General features: G+C 41.7%; 1 protein-coding gene and 1 pseudogene across 1 annotated transcript in view; both read left to right on the forward strand.

The window, feature by feature from the left end:
• The window catches only part of LOC137234912 (paired box protein Pax-5-like), a 2,462,599-nt gene that overhangs the window by 651,521 nt on the left and 1,796,165 nt on the right, over nt 1–14,913 (forward strand). The window lies entirely within an intron of this gene.
• LOC137234412 (FAD-dependent oxidoreductase domain-containing protein 1-like) lies at nt 4,203–5,955 on the forward strand (annotated as a pseudogene).

The raw sequence follows: 14,913 nt of genomic DNA on the forward strand, positions 1-14,913 counted from the left end.
TATGGCAGGTTGTCTGAAAAATTGTCTACTTGCTATTCCAAAAACAAAATACAATTTTTCAAATTTAGAAAAGTTAAAAAATAACAATAATTATCATTAGAAAAAAATTATTGTTCTGGCCTTGAGCTCGAATCGAACCTTGAATCATTTATCAATAGGCCGATAAAAACAAAAACAATTGTTAATAAACCATGAGCACTTGGGAATGTCAAACAAAGTAATTGACAATAAACAAAAAATCCAGCATTATCAGTGATTTGCACCAGATGGCGCAACACTGAATGTTGCGGGGGGAATGTGGCACCCGTGTCGTAGGGCGCGATCGCACGCAAATAAAGAAATAAAAAAGAGAGAATTAGTATCGAGTAATTACAATGTATTATTATTATTCATTTCATCAACAATATAAATTTTTGCTATGTCTATTATAAATAGAGGAATTATTTTAGATTACCAAGTGGAGATTCACTATTATAAAAAGAATGTTTAATGACACATTCGTGCCCGGAATAAATGGTAATGCAACCAACCAGATATATTGCAAAGTTGTTGCAATTGCAAATTGTGAAAATACACAAAAAGGGCTCTTGGCAATTCAAGGTTTAAATAGTTATTTGCACTAGATTGCGAAGATATAAAAAAAACTTGCACTTGGCAATTCAAAGTTGAAAAAGTTATTCGCACAAAACAAATGAAAATAATTATTTGCAAATCTTACTTCACTGACACTCGCACTGTATAAAATGGTTGGTTTTTATCTTACTCACCTGGGGCTAGCTGCTGGCTCTTAGACGTTCCAAAATAGAAAGGCAGACCAAGACCGCGAACAAGTCCGCGGCACCCGCCGATAGCTAACTTTCGTTGAGTTTTTCCCCTTCAAAGTTAGCTTTCGGCTGGTGTTAGCCGTTACCGGTAATAATAATAAAAACTAATGTGCGTGTTAGGGTGGTCCGAAAAATTTAGGCTGGTGGCCTAAACATGCCGGCCCCCTTGCGGCGAGCAATTTGAAATTGGGTGAGTGCGCCAGCAACCTTCCCAAGGCGGGATAAACTTAACTAAAATTAAAAAATATGGTATGTATGTATAGGCGGATCATCAGTACGCTCTCCGGCGGACATCCATGCTCGCAGTAATGCAGCCTCGCTGAACTGTGGATGAAAAGAGAAAAAACGTTAGTGGTCATGTACGTGGGGTTGCTTGGTTTTAGTGCACTTTACTTATTGAATGGACAGATGCCTGATTATTGCTGGTGGGCTCCCGACACTACCAACCCGAATATGGTGGCTTGAGTCAGCAGCCCGCCGACGTTCGACGGTGGTGTGCCGCTAACCATTGGGCTGGCGTAGACGTCGGCACCTAGTGTGAGCCGGACAGGTGTAGACCGGTGGAAAGCTGGATCCGCCAGCTTCATGAATTGGAATGGCGTGGCTACCGATGGATCCAGCGTTGCTGTCGGACTAAGCCGTGAATATCGCGCCACCACTGTGGCCTGGGTTGTCACGGCTCCCGTTACCCCGTATTTCCCTCGCAGAACAAGCGTGCACTTCACATGATAGGACGTACCGGTACGCTCTAACCCGAGGTCCTTTGCGAGATTCGCATCTATGATTGAATTCGGAGCGCACGGATCGATAAGGGCGCGTACTGCGTGGAGCTTCCCTCCTGCTGCTATCCGAACGACCGCCGTTGGAGCTATGGCTACGAATGCACGTGTGATGGTCGTTGCTAGAGGCGTCTCCCGGAGGCGTCCTGTTCTGAAGCCGGTGGGCGTTGTTGGTTGGCGCGCGAGCGTGGTTACTTGGTTACGCGCATTATACGGGGCCGCCCTACCAATTGAGCGTCGTGACGAGCGGGACGGACGCGGTTCCGCGTCGCCACGGCGCCCCCCGGTAGAGAGGTGCGATGGGGGGAAAGGACGTGTCTCCCCGCCATCCCCGCGTTGTACGTTTGTAGGCTTCTCGTGTCGTAGGAGCGGTCGGAAACGTTGTGGTCCTGAACCGCCTTGTGGTGTCGTGGCTAGTGTCGCAGTAGGATCTTCCCGTCGTTCGATCTCTTCCTCGGCGACGTCCGCTTCCCACCACAGGGTTTGTTCGGTGACGTGGATGGATAGGGCTCCGTCGGAGCTCTCTTCGCCATCACTCTCGTGGGACGGTGGTGGAACGTCGTCGAGGTGTGTTGACGTGTGGTGCTGCTCGTTGCACCGATGACAGCGATCTTCGCTGGGACATGTCTTCCGTTGGTGGAATGGCGATAGGCAATTTGTGCAATATCTGAAATCTATGATCGTCTTTAGTCGATCCATGTTCGTCATGCCCCGGTAAATCGGGCAGAGCCTTATGCTGTGTGGCTTTTGACATAGCCGGCAGGGGACGCTGAATGTGGTGCCGCGTGCCTCCGTCTTTGCGCGTTTGTGGGACAATCCGGTCATTCTGGAATATCAAATTGTTAGTAGAACATTCGTAGATGCCCTTAGGTTGGGTGGCTTATGAGCGGAGACAAGGAGCTCAATTGGCTGAGCTTGTGGTTGGCGTACTCGGGATAAAGGGTTGTGTGGAACGAATAATCTTATGAAGTTATTATGTCGATGTAATGATGTGTTTGTAGTGGTTGAAACCACTGTTATATTTCATATAATTTGATCGAGATACGCCTAAAGGTATCTTTAGTGTTGGTAAATATTGTCATCATAACGAAATTCTGATGTTGAAAGCAGTCACCAATGGTGAGGGAAAAAAATAAGTAAAAATTAACAAATTGTTGAATATAGACTGAAGGCAAACTATATTCTTTAGTGTTTGCCTAATACAGGCAATATGCGGTAATGCACGCTACATTTGTGTCGCAGATGGTATCACGAGTTACCCGTGTATTTTCACGGCTCCTTGTAATTGCCCTACAAAAATTTGGTCACAAAACTTACCCACGCCGATACAAATGTGGCTATGAATATGACCTATGAATGCCTGTAAAATGACTAGTCAAATGACGTCGTGCAGATAAAATGTGCGACAGATGTAAAGAGGCCTTTACTCGCTGTCTGGGAACATTATTTGTGTTGATTTGGGCCATGTTGTGTGAGAATCACAAATTGTGGTGTGTTTGTTGATTTCAACACAACTCTGCGGGAATAGCCTACACTAACGAGTGTGGCAATTTGTAGAGCTGTCAGTTGTTCATTCTTCCAATCGTTGGAAGGAGACAGCTGTGTTTTGTGAGAATCACAAATTGTGGTGTGTTTGTTGATTTCAACACAACTCTGCGGGAATAGCCTACACTAACGAGTGTGGCAATTTGTAGAGCTGTCAGTTGTTCATTCTTCCAATCGTTGGAAGGAGACAGCTGTGTTATGTGAGAATCACAAATTGTGGTGTGTTTGTTGATTTCAACACAACTCTGCGGGAATAGCCTACACTAACGAGTGTGGCAATTTGTAGAGCTGTCAGTTGTTCATTCTTCCAATCGTTGGAAGGAGACAGCTGTGCGGTGCTGCCCATTGCAGTGTAATGATACATAATGGTCATGTCGTGATGATATTTAGAGACAGCTCGCGACTGAGCCCTGACGCGACATTAAATGTATAGGCTTTCCTAAAAGCTTAATTTCTTCCTTGTTTGTAGTATCGAAAGCATATAGGACACTCCTTTATTCTTGCTTGGATTTCAAGCTAAAAGGACTGACGAAACTTTATCGGAACTTCAATACGCGAAGACAATTTCAAGCATGAAAGCGAGACCACTATTGAGTGTGGCATGTTTTGTTTATGTGTCACATTTTAATTTTACACAGATAAACCGCGACAATTATTTCGGTCTCGAGTGGTTCACCTTGTGTCTTTATGCCCAAATTTTCAAACTACAAACTTTCCTCAAAAAAAGGAAGGAAGAAAAAAAAGACGGCCGAATGTCAGAAAAAACTATCGAAATACAACCTGGCGCATGTGTTTTCAGTGAGACCAGGCGGTATCTTCAGGGTTTTCGTTAGTTGATTTTTTGTTCGGTTATTAACACTCGAATTTGTTGGATCCCGCGGATCCGAGTTGTAATATTCTTTGGATCGCGCGCAATGTGCTTACTGCGTAAGAACCGAAAAAAGCAAATGTCATCGGGTGGCAACCTGATTTCGTTCATTCAAAATGACATTCATTCATGGAAATGAGTATAGATACATTTTGAATGAATTTTTACTATGAAGAAAAACTTGTAATGGGTAAGTATAAGTATGCCAGTATCGTTCCCTTTTTTTATAATTTTACAAATTTACTAAATTTTTATTCTTTTATTTCATTTCAGGTACTCTTTTGGCCGCCGAAACTGGTTCTGGTAAAACAGGAGCTTTCTGTTTACCCATTGTGCAAATAGTTTGGGAAACGTTACGCGATTTAGAGGGGGGAAAGGTTAGCAAAACTGCTGCTTCTGGTGGCGCTATTGCACCATGGAAAATTATGAAGAGCAGAACATGCATTAACCTGTTAAATATGAACAAATACTATCGCACTTGTTTCATGCGTCATTTAAGTGATGATAGGAATAAAAATGATAGGCTTCATCCTATCCCACGTACGCTAGGTATTCTCGCAAATGATATGCGTTCCATAAAGAGCTATTTTGTACCATTTTTGAAAAGGAAAGCGACACCTAAAAAATTAATTGATTCGCGATTTCGCGGCGTAAATCCATTAACAGAAAGAAATGAGTTTCAGACGCATTGTGATGTTCTTGTAATTGGTGAAGGAGCCATAGCAGCCTCTATTGCGTATTGGTTGAAAAAGAAAGCTCGTAATGGACTAAGCGTTGTGGTTTTGGAGAGAGATATACCGCATTTAGATGGCAGAGTTTGTTCAACTTTGCCTGTGGGTGGATTGCACCAACAGTTCTATTTACCTGAAAATATAGAAATGTCACTGTTCGGAGCACAATTTATTATGAATGCAAAAGAGGATCTTGGTATTAATCTCAACTATGACCCACAAGGCTTTCTCACATTGGCATCAAACAAAAATGCTCAAACTCTAAAAGAAATGGCACTAATCCAAACCGAATTGGGAGCGCGTATTGAATTACTAACGCCAGAACGCCTAAGAGCGAAATTCCCCTGGTTAAAACTGATGACGTAGCACTTAGTTGTCAAGGACTCGAAAAACACGGATGGTTTGATGCAAATAACTTCCTATTAGGACTCAGATTCAAAGCTAAAGAATATGAAGCTTATTTTTGTAATGCTGAATTAATTGACTTTGAATTCCAAAATCTATCAGATGTTATCGTGGAGGGTGAAAATAAAGCGTCCTCCTACAATGCTTTAGACAAGGCAGTCGTTAAAATGCCAGATGGAGATTTGAGGACAATTAAATTCGCAATTTGTGTTATAGCAACCGAAAACAATACGGAAAACACTGCAATACTAGCAAAAATTGGTAGTGGTTCCGGTGGATTACTACGTATTCCACTGCCCATACAGCACCGTGAATTCTATGGCTATAGTTTTAATGCCGATTTGGATAGAGCTGCAAGTTTAAACACGCCATGTATAGTCGATTTCAATGGTACACATTTTCGAAGAGACGGTCTAACTGGTAACTATATAGCAGGATTTAGTACAACTGCGACATCTGATAGTGAAAGTAAATTAAAAGAAAACGATTTTAAAAATATTATACTACCAAGCTTAATACATAGATTGAAAATGTCGAAGCCGCCTAAAATTATGGATAGTTGGAAGAGTTCTTTTGACTATAATGTCTATGATGAAAATGGTATTATTGGAGCTCATCCGTACTATGATAATCCTTTTATAGCGACTGCATTTTCCTGCTTAGGCTTACAACAATCGCCTGCTGTGGGTAGGGTGATTTCAGAATTAATTATAGATGGACAGTTTCGCAAAATAGATTTAACGAGACTTAGTTTTGATCGAATTATTGTGGATGAGCCAACAGTTGAATATGCTTTTATGTAACTTGTGTTTATAGCTAAGGACATATGTATATGCATGCTTGGCAAAAGATCTGTTTGTACCTATGTTTAATAGCTTTTAGTCTTATCTGCTATGAATATCTTTTAGGATTCGGGGTGCTCCAACATTTGAAAAACCATTCCGAATCTAAAATAATCACATTGAAAAATTTCGAGTGCATTTAAGCAACCCTGACGTGCGTTCGCTATTACTGATTGGTGGTGTTAAGTTAGAAACGCAGAAAACTTCACTACAACAAGGTGTTCATATTGTAGTCGGTACACCTGGACGGCTTGAAGAGATGATTAGTAGTGGGTTTGTGTCGTTGACACATTGCAGATTCTTTGTTCTGGATGAAGCGGATGCATTGCTAAAACAGGGTTATACCGATTTAATCGATCGTCTTCACAAGCAAATACCAAAAATTACATCCGATGGGCGTCGTTTACAAATGGTTGTCTGCTCGGCTACACTTCATGCATTTGAAGTGAAAAAGATGGCTGATCGTTTAATGCATTTTCCTACATGGGTTGATCTTAAGGGTGAAGATGCTGTGCCAGAAACTGTACACCACGTTGTGTGTATGGTCGCCCCTCAACAAGATACCACTTGGCATAATCTAAGACAACATATACGCACCGATGGTGTACATGCTCGTGATAATGTACAACCACAAAATCCTACACCAGAAACATTATCAGAAGGTGTTAAAAATACTTAAAGGCGAATGTTGCATATCTGCAATTGACCAACATAAAATGGATCGTGCCATTATCTTTTGTCGCACCAAATTAGATTGTGACAATTTGGAAAAATATTTAAAAACGGGTGGTGGTGATTGATGTTGTTGTTGTGGTGGCGATTGATGCTGTTGTGGCGGTTGTTGTTGTATCTACCAGTTCTACCCGAAGACAAGCAACCCGATGATTGGAATTAATTTATGATGGTAAGTAGGTAGTAACGATAGCTAAAATCACCTTAATTTCAAAATCAGTTAATTTAACAGGTGGAACAACGTTGACAAAACAACTACCTCAAATGCTACTACAGCCAAACCACAGGAACGTACAGAACCTGCGCACCACATGACGGAGATTGATACGCCAAACGGATTTAAAGGTATGATGGTAAACTATATTACGTTAAGGTAATAAAATATTAGCAGCCCAATTCCCTTCTCCCATTCCTCGTATTCTAAATAAAAATTCCTTGTGAGTTTTTTTTCACTTCTCCCTTTCCTCCTATTCTGAACAATGTTCGAAAAAGAGGAAACCAGTTATGGGAGAAGAGTAGGTATTATGAATGTGAGGGAGAGGGATATTTCCTTGCCATCATAGGAGTTTTTCCACGAGTTAAAGGGAATGCATCAAAATAGTTAAAGGAAATTGGTTCTTTTAAGAAAGAACACTTAATTGTACAAATGTGTGCTAAAATATGTATTTGCATTGTACCACAATATGCTCACTGTTAATACAACCGCATCAACAACCACAATATTCTTTATTTTAAGTCGAAAAGTATCATAAGCAACGGAAGAGCTCTTTGTATACTTGATGTAGCCATCCAGAAATTGCGCAAGGATTTTAAGCAGGCTTAATTAGATTTTTGTATATGGCGAAGGGCGAACTCAACTCGACATGGCCGCCAGAAATTTGCTTTGCAGAATGAGAGCAGGCCTCTCCGGCGGATTTGTGTTATCCCGCCGTCTTCTTCTTATGCTCCTCAGTTGATGTTGCTGTGGCACCAACTCATTACTCATTTCACATGAAATGCAATAATGTGCGTGGTTTACACCTTATTGCTTAATTTCAAACAAATTAGCAACAATCATTAGACCTTACAAAATTTTTTTTTTTTTTTTAAACAAAATAAGAAATGCGCAATTCGACTAAGTCTCCCTGTTTGAGATTCGATTGTGGATGCTTCCACTTCACGCGCTTCTGTAGTTCGGTGAGATACTCCGTTTTCCACCGCTTGCAGAAGGTTTGATGCAGCGCCTTAAGTTTTTCCCATCGATTGACGAGCGAAGCGCGATTCTCGCTGACGTCAATCTCGGGTGGCGCTAGTAGGTGGCCCCCGACTAGGAAGTGCCCGGGGGTAAGTGGCTCCAGGTTAGACGGGTCATTTGAAGATGGGCTTAGGGGTCGGGAGTTGAGACAGGATTCAATCCTACACAGGAGGGTGCTAAACTCCTCGAGAGTAAATTTATGATCCGATGCGATCTTTTTGAAATGAGTTTTGAAACTCTTGACTCCCGCTTCCCACAGTCCGCCCATATGAGGAGCAGCTGCTGGTATGAAATGCCATGTCAAGGTTTGGTGGGCATATTTAGAGAGGGTTTGGTTGCGCGCATCAACGAGGAAGGCCTTGAACTCTGAGCGGAGAACCCTCGACGCACCGACAAAGTTCGTCCCGTTGTCGGAATAAAGGTTCTTCGGGCATCCCCGTCTGGCGACAAACCGACTAAACGCTGCTAGAAACGCGGCGGTGCTGAGGTCGCTGGTCGCCTCTAAGTGGATCGCCTTAGTCGCAAAGCAGACGAATAGGCAGACGTAACCCTTGGACATGCGGCATCCTCTTCCGCTGTAAGACTTGATGTCAAACGGTCCTGCGAAATCCACCCCGGTGTTGGTAAATGCCCGGCTAAAGGTAGTGCGTTCCGCAGGGAGGGTTCCCATGAGTTGCATCTGGGAACGTTTGCGGAATAGCGTACAGGCCTTGCAGTTGTGGATGATGGATCGGATCATGTTTTTGACCCGAGGTATCCAATACTGCGTGCGTAGGAGCCGCAGCATTAGTTGGTTTCCACCATGTATGGAAATGGTGTGGACACACTGGACTAGGAGACGGGTGAGTCGGCAGGCGTAAGGGAGGATTATCGGGTGACGCTCGTCGACGGGAACGTCTCTGGATGCGTTGAGACGACCCCCCACTCGAAGGACATTATCTTCGTCGATAAAGGGGTTTAGAGAGAGAATCTCGCTTTTGGTCGCGATGGGTTTCGTAGTTCTCAGAGAGCTTATTTCTTCGGCATAGTGGTTGATTTGGGATATCCTTATGAGGCGGCTAGTCGTAGCCTTGATTTCGTCGGGCGAGATCTGGTGAGACTCTGCTTTAAAGGACATTTTAGTTTTTGGACGTGTTCTATTCGAGAATCGTATAATGTAGGAGATTACCCGCAACGCTCTTGATAGATCGGAAAACCGATCAAGAATATCCTCGCTATTGTTGATGTTCGTTGCTGCATGCACTTGTACTCGTTTTTCTTCGATGTTAGTCCGATAGTCCTTTTCTCGTATTGGCCATTCTGTCTTATCTTCTTGTAACCAAGAAGGTCCCTGCCACCACAAAGAGTTATCGACTAACTCCTTCGCTGATAGTCCTCGGCTAGCCAGGTCTGCAGGATTGGATGCGGATTCTACGTGGTGCCAGGATTTGTTTCCTACCTTTTCTACTATTTTTGTTACTCGATGAGCGACAAAAGTTGACCAAGAACAAGGGGGTTTTCTTATCCACGCCAAAACAATCGTGGAGTTTGTCCATAGGCGTAGATTGAAATTTTCTAAATGCAGATTTTCACGCACTGAATCGATGGTTTCGGCCAGCAACATTGCACCGCATAGCTCTAATCGGGGTAAGGAAACTGTTTTAACGGGTGCTACTCTTGTTTTTGCTATTAATAAGTTAACGTAGACCTCATCCTTTATCGTTGCGAAAAACTATTCTCTGGAATTGTGTTTGGTTTGACTTTACCCATATCTGCCGGTACATCTTTTCGATGTCGCTATTAAAAACATATTTAAAGAATCTCCATCGAAGGAGTAGAATCGTTAAGTCGGCCTGAAGCACTGGGCCTGTATAAAGTACGTCGTTTAGGCTTGTGCCATTGGCTGTGGGACACGAAGCGTTGAACACCACACGAACTTTGGTCGTGGTGCTTTCCTCTTTTATAACCGCATGATGGGGTAAGAAGTAGCAATCGGTCACGTGGGGTGGTATGATTTTTGGAACTTTTGACATATGTCCCAATGTCTCATATTCCGCTAGTACCCTATTGTACTCTGTCTGTAGGGCCGGTGTCTTGGCTAGGCGCGTCTCATTCCGGTAGAATTGGGAGCAGACGCCGTTTAGGGAAGGCCCTAAGGAGATGTTGTTAGGAAAATCCTGTTTAAAAGGAAGGGCGACAGTATATTTGCCATCGGAATTTCTTTCTGTTGTAAGTCTGAAAAGTTCCTCGCAATAGGCATTATCTTCGTTAAGTTCCCTTTTCTTAGGTACGTTTTCAAGTTCCTAGAAAGCGGTTAGTTGCTTGTCTAGGCTGATTTCATTAACCAGTTAGAATCCAACCGAAGACGGTTTCTTGGGCGAGAAGCGTATTTAGAACGTTCTTCCTTATACCGTTCAGTATTATCTGGGGATAAATGTCGCCTCCAAGTATGAGGTCGACTGGCTCATTAATGAAGAACCTCTTATCCGCCAGAATCAGATCAGGAAACGCTTGTCGAGTCGTTGCGCTAACTTGGCAAGTCGGAAGGTCCCCTGTTTATTGGGGCAGGACTAGGACCACTGTATCGATGCCCACTAAGGGGTTTGTGAGCGAACCTAACGTAATCACACATGATTCCTTTACCTGTGCAGATGGTGTATTATTTATTCCTGACACTTGCACATGCAGACGTTTGGATGGAATGTTTATTCGCTTTTTTAGTCTTTCTGTTATGAAAGAGCATTCGGACCCAGAGTCTATCAGCGCTCTGGCGGAAAATTTCACTCCATTGTAGATTATATGAACCCGCGCTGTTCCTAATAACACCCCTTTAGTGGTGTTAGCATGACACGAAGAGACGTTATTAGCATTATCTTTTCTTTTTTCAGACTCCATCCTTGCCCTAGCCTGTTGTGAGGTTGAAGGTGTATTATCGGTGGTGTTTTGGGTCCACCTTTGAGGAGTTGTCTTTGGTTGTGCCGTCGGAAGATGAAGCAAGGTGTTGTGCCTGGCATGGCACGTGCTGCAATTAAATTGGCTAGTGCATCGTGTCACGGTGTGTCCACCCGACAGACAATTCAGACAGTAACTATTGTTCTTGACAAATTCGATTTTCCCTGACGTAGACAACCTACGGAATTTTTGGCAATTTCGTAATTTGTGCTCCGTACTGTTGCACATCTTACATGCCGATTTTGGTACGTTGGCTTGGTAAACCCCAAGTTTTGTAGAATTTTCCCTAGAATTCGAATTTTGACTTTTGGGTGCTTTTGTAGTTTTGTTACCCCTAAGATCGGAAACCGTCTCTAATGTCTGGAAGCGATTGGACAGGAATTTGTCCATATCCTCCCATTTCGGAATATCTGTTTTCCGTTCTACGGTCTGTTCCCAAAGAGCCAGTGTAGATTCAGGGAGTTTTGTGGAGCATAAGTAAGTTATAATTGCATCCCAATTTGTGATGTCAATATTATGACATTGTAGCGCAGAAATGCAATTGTTGATCTCACGTTGCAATTTTTTAATTGATGTTCCACACTCCTGCTCGACTGCCGTCAGATTAAATAAAAGTTTTAATTGTGTGTTGACGAGGATACGTTTATTTTCGTACCTGTCGCTTAGATTCTTCCAGGCGGTTGCAAAACCCTCGTTTGTTAATGAGCACCTTCCCACTATTTCTTTGCCTCCCCTTGCGTTTTTTGTTTTAAATAATATAATTTCTCGACATCTTTCAGATCAGTATTGTGGATGTATATCGCCGTGAACATATCTCTAAAGGCTGGCCAGGAAAGGTAGTCGCCTTTAAATACATCGGTGTCACAAGGCGGCAGCCGCATTTTATGTCCACGGCGCGAAGAGTCTTCATCCTTTGCTTCATCTTTCGCCGGCTGTGGGGTGATAGCTTCGGCTTCAGCCGCCACAGCAGACATGCATTGTAGGTAGCATGCGAAGCAACTTTTGTTCTTTCTTCTTAGGGAGCTGAGTTCCTCTTTGGACAGCTCAGGATTGCTGCGAAGACCTTCATATGTGGATTTGGTCTTCTTCCATAGTGCCTTTAGCTCCTCTTGCAGTAGTGCAAGGGTGTGCTTGTTCCGGGATTCGGCCGGGGCAGAGTTGAAGTCTTGTTCAAACTCCACTATGGAATCAGCCAATCTAATATAAGTCTCCATTGATTTTATTAATTTGAATATTTTGTCTCTTTGAAGGTGTCGAGCTCGGAGGTAAACGACTTAGTGGCTTTGGTGTAAATGCAACCACAACAAAAAATTATAAGAGTGTTTTGTTTTTTTTTTTGTTTTTTAACGTATTCCAGCTATCAATCCTGCTGTGATTGCGCTGTATAAGTAAAAGCTTTAAGAACACACGAATTCTAGTCTGATTGAATGTGTTAATACAGATAGCAATCTTATGTGAATAGTGATAAGCAAAAATTTAATCAAATGTAAATTTTGCCGTGAATGTAATGTGGCCAGTGATATGAACCACTTATAGAAATCCTCACGAGGATTGTGTAAGCCACAGATAGAAATCCTGACGAGGATTTAATGTGTATACAGTGATATGGAAATAAACACAAATAGAAATCCTGACGAGGATTTAGTGTGGATAAAGTGATGTAAATATAGTGATATGCAGCACAGATAGAAATCCTGAAAGGTTCCAGTGTGTACAAAGTGACAGCAAACACAGATAGAAATCCTGACGAGGATTTAATGTGTCTACAGTGATGTGCAATGCAGAGAAGAAAATTCGTCTGCAAATATTTAATGTGTCTAAACGGGTGTGTTAGACACAGATAGAAATATTCTCCAAAAAATTTGGCGTGTTTAAAAAAGATTAAAAACGCAGATGGTAATCCCAATGTGGATATAATGTGTAATGTTTGAACCACAGATAGAAATCCCGATGAGGATTTATTGTGTATACAAGTGAAAGTGAAACACAGATAGAAATCCTGACGAGGATTTAATGTGTGTACGAAACGGTGTTATGTGAACGTGGATGAGTATCGCCGAGTAGCCAACCAGGGTATCTTTCCCAATATAAATAAGAAAATAAATGTGTTTCTCCAACTTAATGTGGACAACTGCACTTTTAATTATTTATTATAAAAACGCTGAAAAACATACAGCTATATATTATAAAAATGATCAGTATAAAATTGTGTCTGTGACCAATTGTGATGAGCCACTAGCCACCCAACGTAGTGATACTTTTTGGCTTTTGGTAATATTTCAGCTTGCAAACTGATTACTAAAGTGACTTCTGTGATAGGCAAGCTAAGGCTATCAACCAAGTGAAAATATGGTTCCTGACTAGGGAGTTTTGTCAACGACTGTGACGACGAGGGGTACAATACAGTGCAGTGATGAATGTGAAAAAAAACTAAAAAAAATTCACTGCCTGTCTGCCTTGAGCGGTGTCGAGTAACCCTTACCACTGGTGGGGGGAATTACCCGATCGTCAAAAGGCGTTGTGTGCTTAAAAAACACGAAATCTAACAATTTCACTTGCTTTGCCTCTTTTTGTAACTATCACGGAGTGCACTTTTACGTAAAACACGTAAATTAAATTAAAAAAAAAATATATGTGCAATACCAAGCAACCACGTACCTTATGTTTTCGATGTGATGCGAATGGACTGTATGAGTGATAATGGACTGTATGATGTGATAGTAATATTATGATGATGTGATCCCTATGTATGTGATGTTGATTAGTGGACTGTTTGATGATGATATTAATGGACTGTATGATGTGATAGTAATATTATGATGATGTGATCCCGATGTATGTGATGTTGATTAGTGGACTGTTTGATGTGATGATTTTATGGCAGTATGTGTGTCGTGTGATAGCGAGTTGCCAAAAATGTTGTGCTAGTTGGTTTTGTTTCGCTGATTACTTTTTCCAATTTAACACTTTTATAAATAATTTCTCTTGGTTTGCTAATATTTTTCAATTATTCCGCTGCGCTGATTCTGGGGTAAATCACCTATGTTGTCTTCAAATTTTTGATTTTCTCGGCGCGTAAGGACCAAATGTTGCGGGGGGAATGTGGCACCCGTGTCGTAGGGCGCGATCGCACGCAAATAAAGAAATAAAAAAGAGAGAATTAGTATCGAGTAATTACAATGTATTATTATTATTCATTTCATCAACAATATAAATTTTTGCTATGTCTATTATAAATAGAGGAATTATTTTAGATTACCAAGTGGAGATTCACTATTATAAAAAGAATGTTTAATGACACATTCGTGCCCGGAATAAATGGTAATGCAACCAACCAGATATATTGCAAAGTTGTTGCAATTGCAAATTGTGAAAATACACAAAAAGGGCTCTTGGCAATTCAAGGTTTAAATAGTTATTTGCACTAGATTGCGAAGATATAAAAAAAACTTGCACTTAGCAATTCAAAGTTGAAAAAGTTATTCGCACAAAACAAATGAAAATAATTATTTGCAAATCTTACTTCACTGACACTCGCACTGTATAAAATGGTTGGTTTTTATCTTACTCACCTGGGGCTAGCTGCTGGCTCTTAGACGTTCCAAAATAGAAAGGCAGACCAAGACCGCGAACAAGTCCGCGGCACCCGCCGATAGCTAACTTTCGTTGAATTTTTCCCTTTCAAAGTTAGCTTTCGGCTGGTGTTAGCCGTTACCGGTAATAATAATAAAAACTAATGTGCGTGTTAGGGTGGTCCGAAAAATTTAGGCTGGTGGCCTAAACACTGAATAAATATAGTTGGTAAAAAGGAATAGAAGTAGCAAATTTGCCAGTCAAACAAACCACCGCTGTATAGCTAAATGGTTAGCGCAGCATGCCTAAAGCGTACTGATGATGAAGGCTTAGCACCCTTCGAAATGGATCTATCTGCGCAGCTATGGCAGGTTGTCTGAAAAATATTCTACTTACTATTCCAAAAACAAAATACAATTTTTCAAATTTAGAAAAATTAAAAAATAACA

This window comes from Eurosta solidaginis, chromosome X, assembly GCF_040869045.1.
Source record: "Eurosta solidaginis isolate ZX-2024a chromosome X, ASM4086904v1, whole genome shotgun sequence".
Lineage (NCBI taxonomy): Eukaryota > Metazoa > Arthropoda > Insecta > Diptera > Tephritidae > Eurosta > Eurosta solidaginis.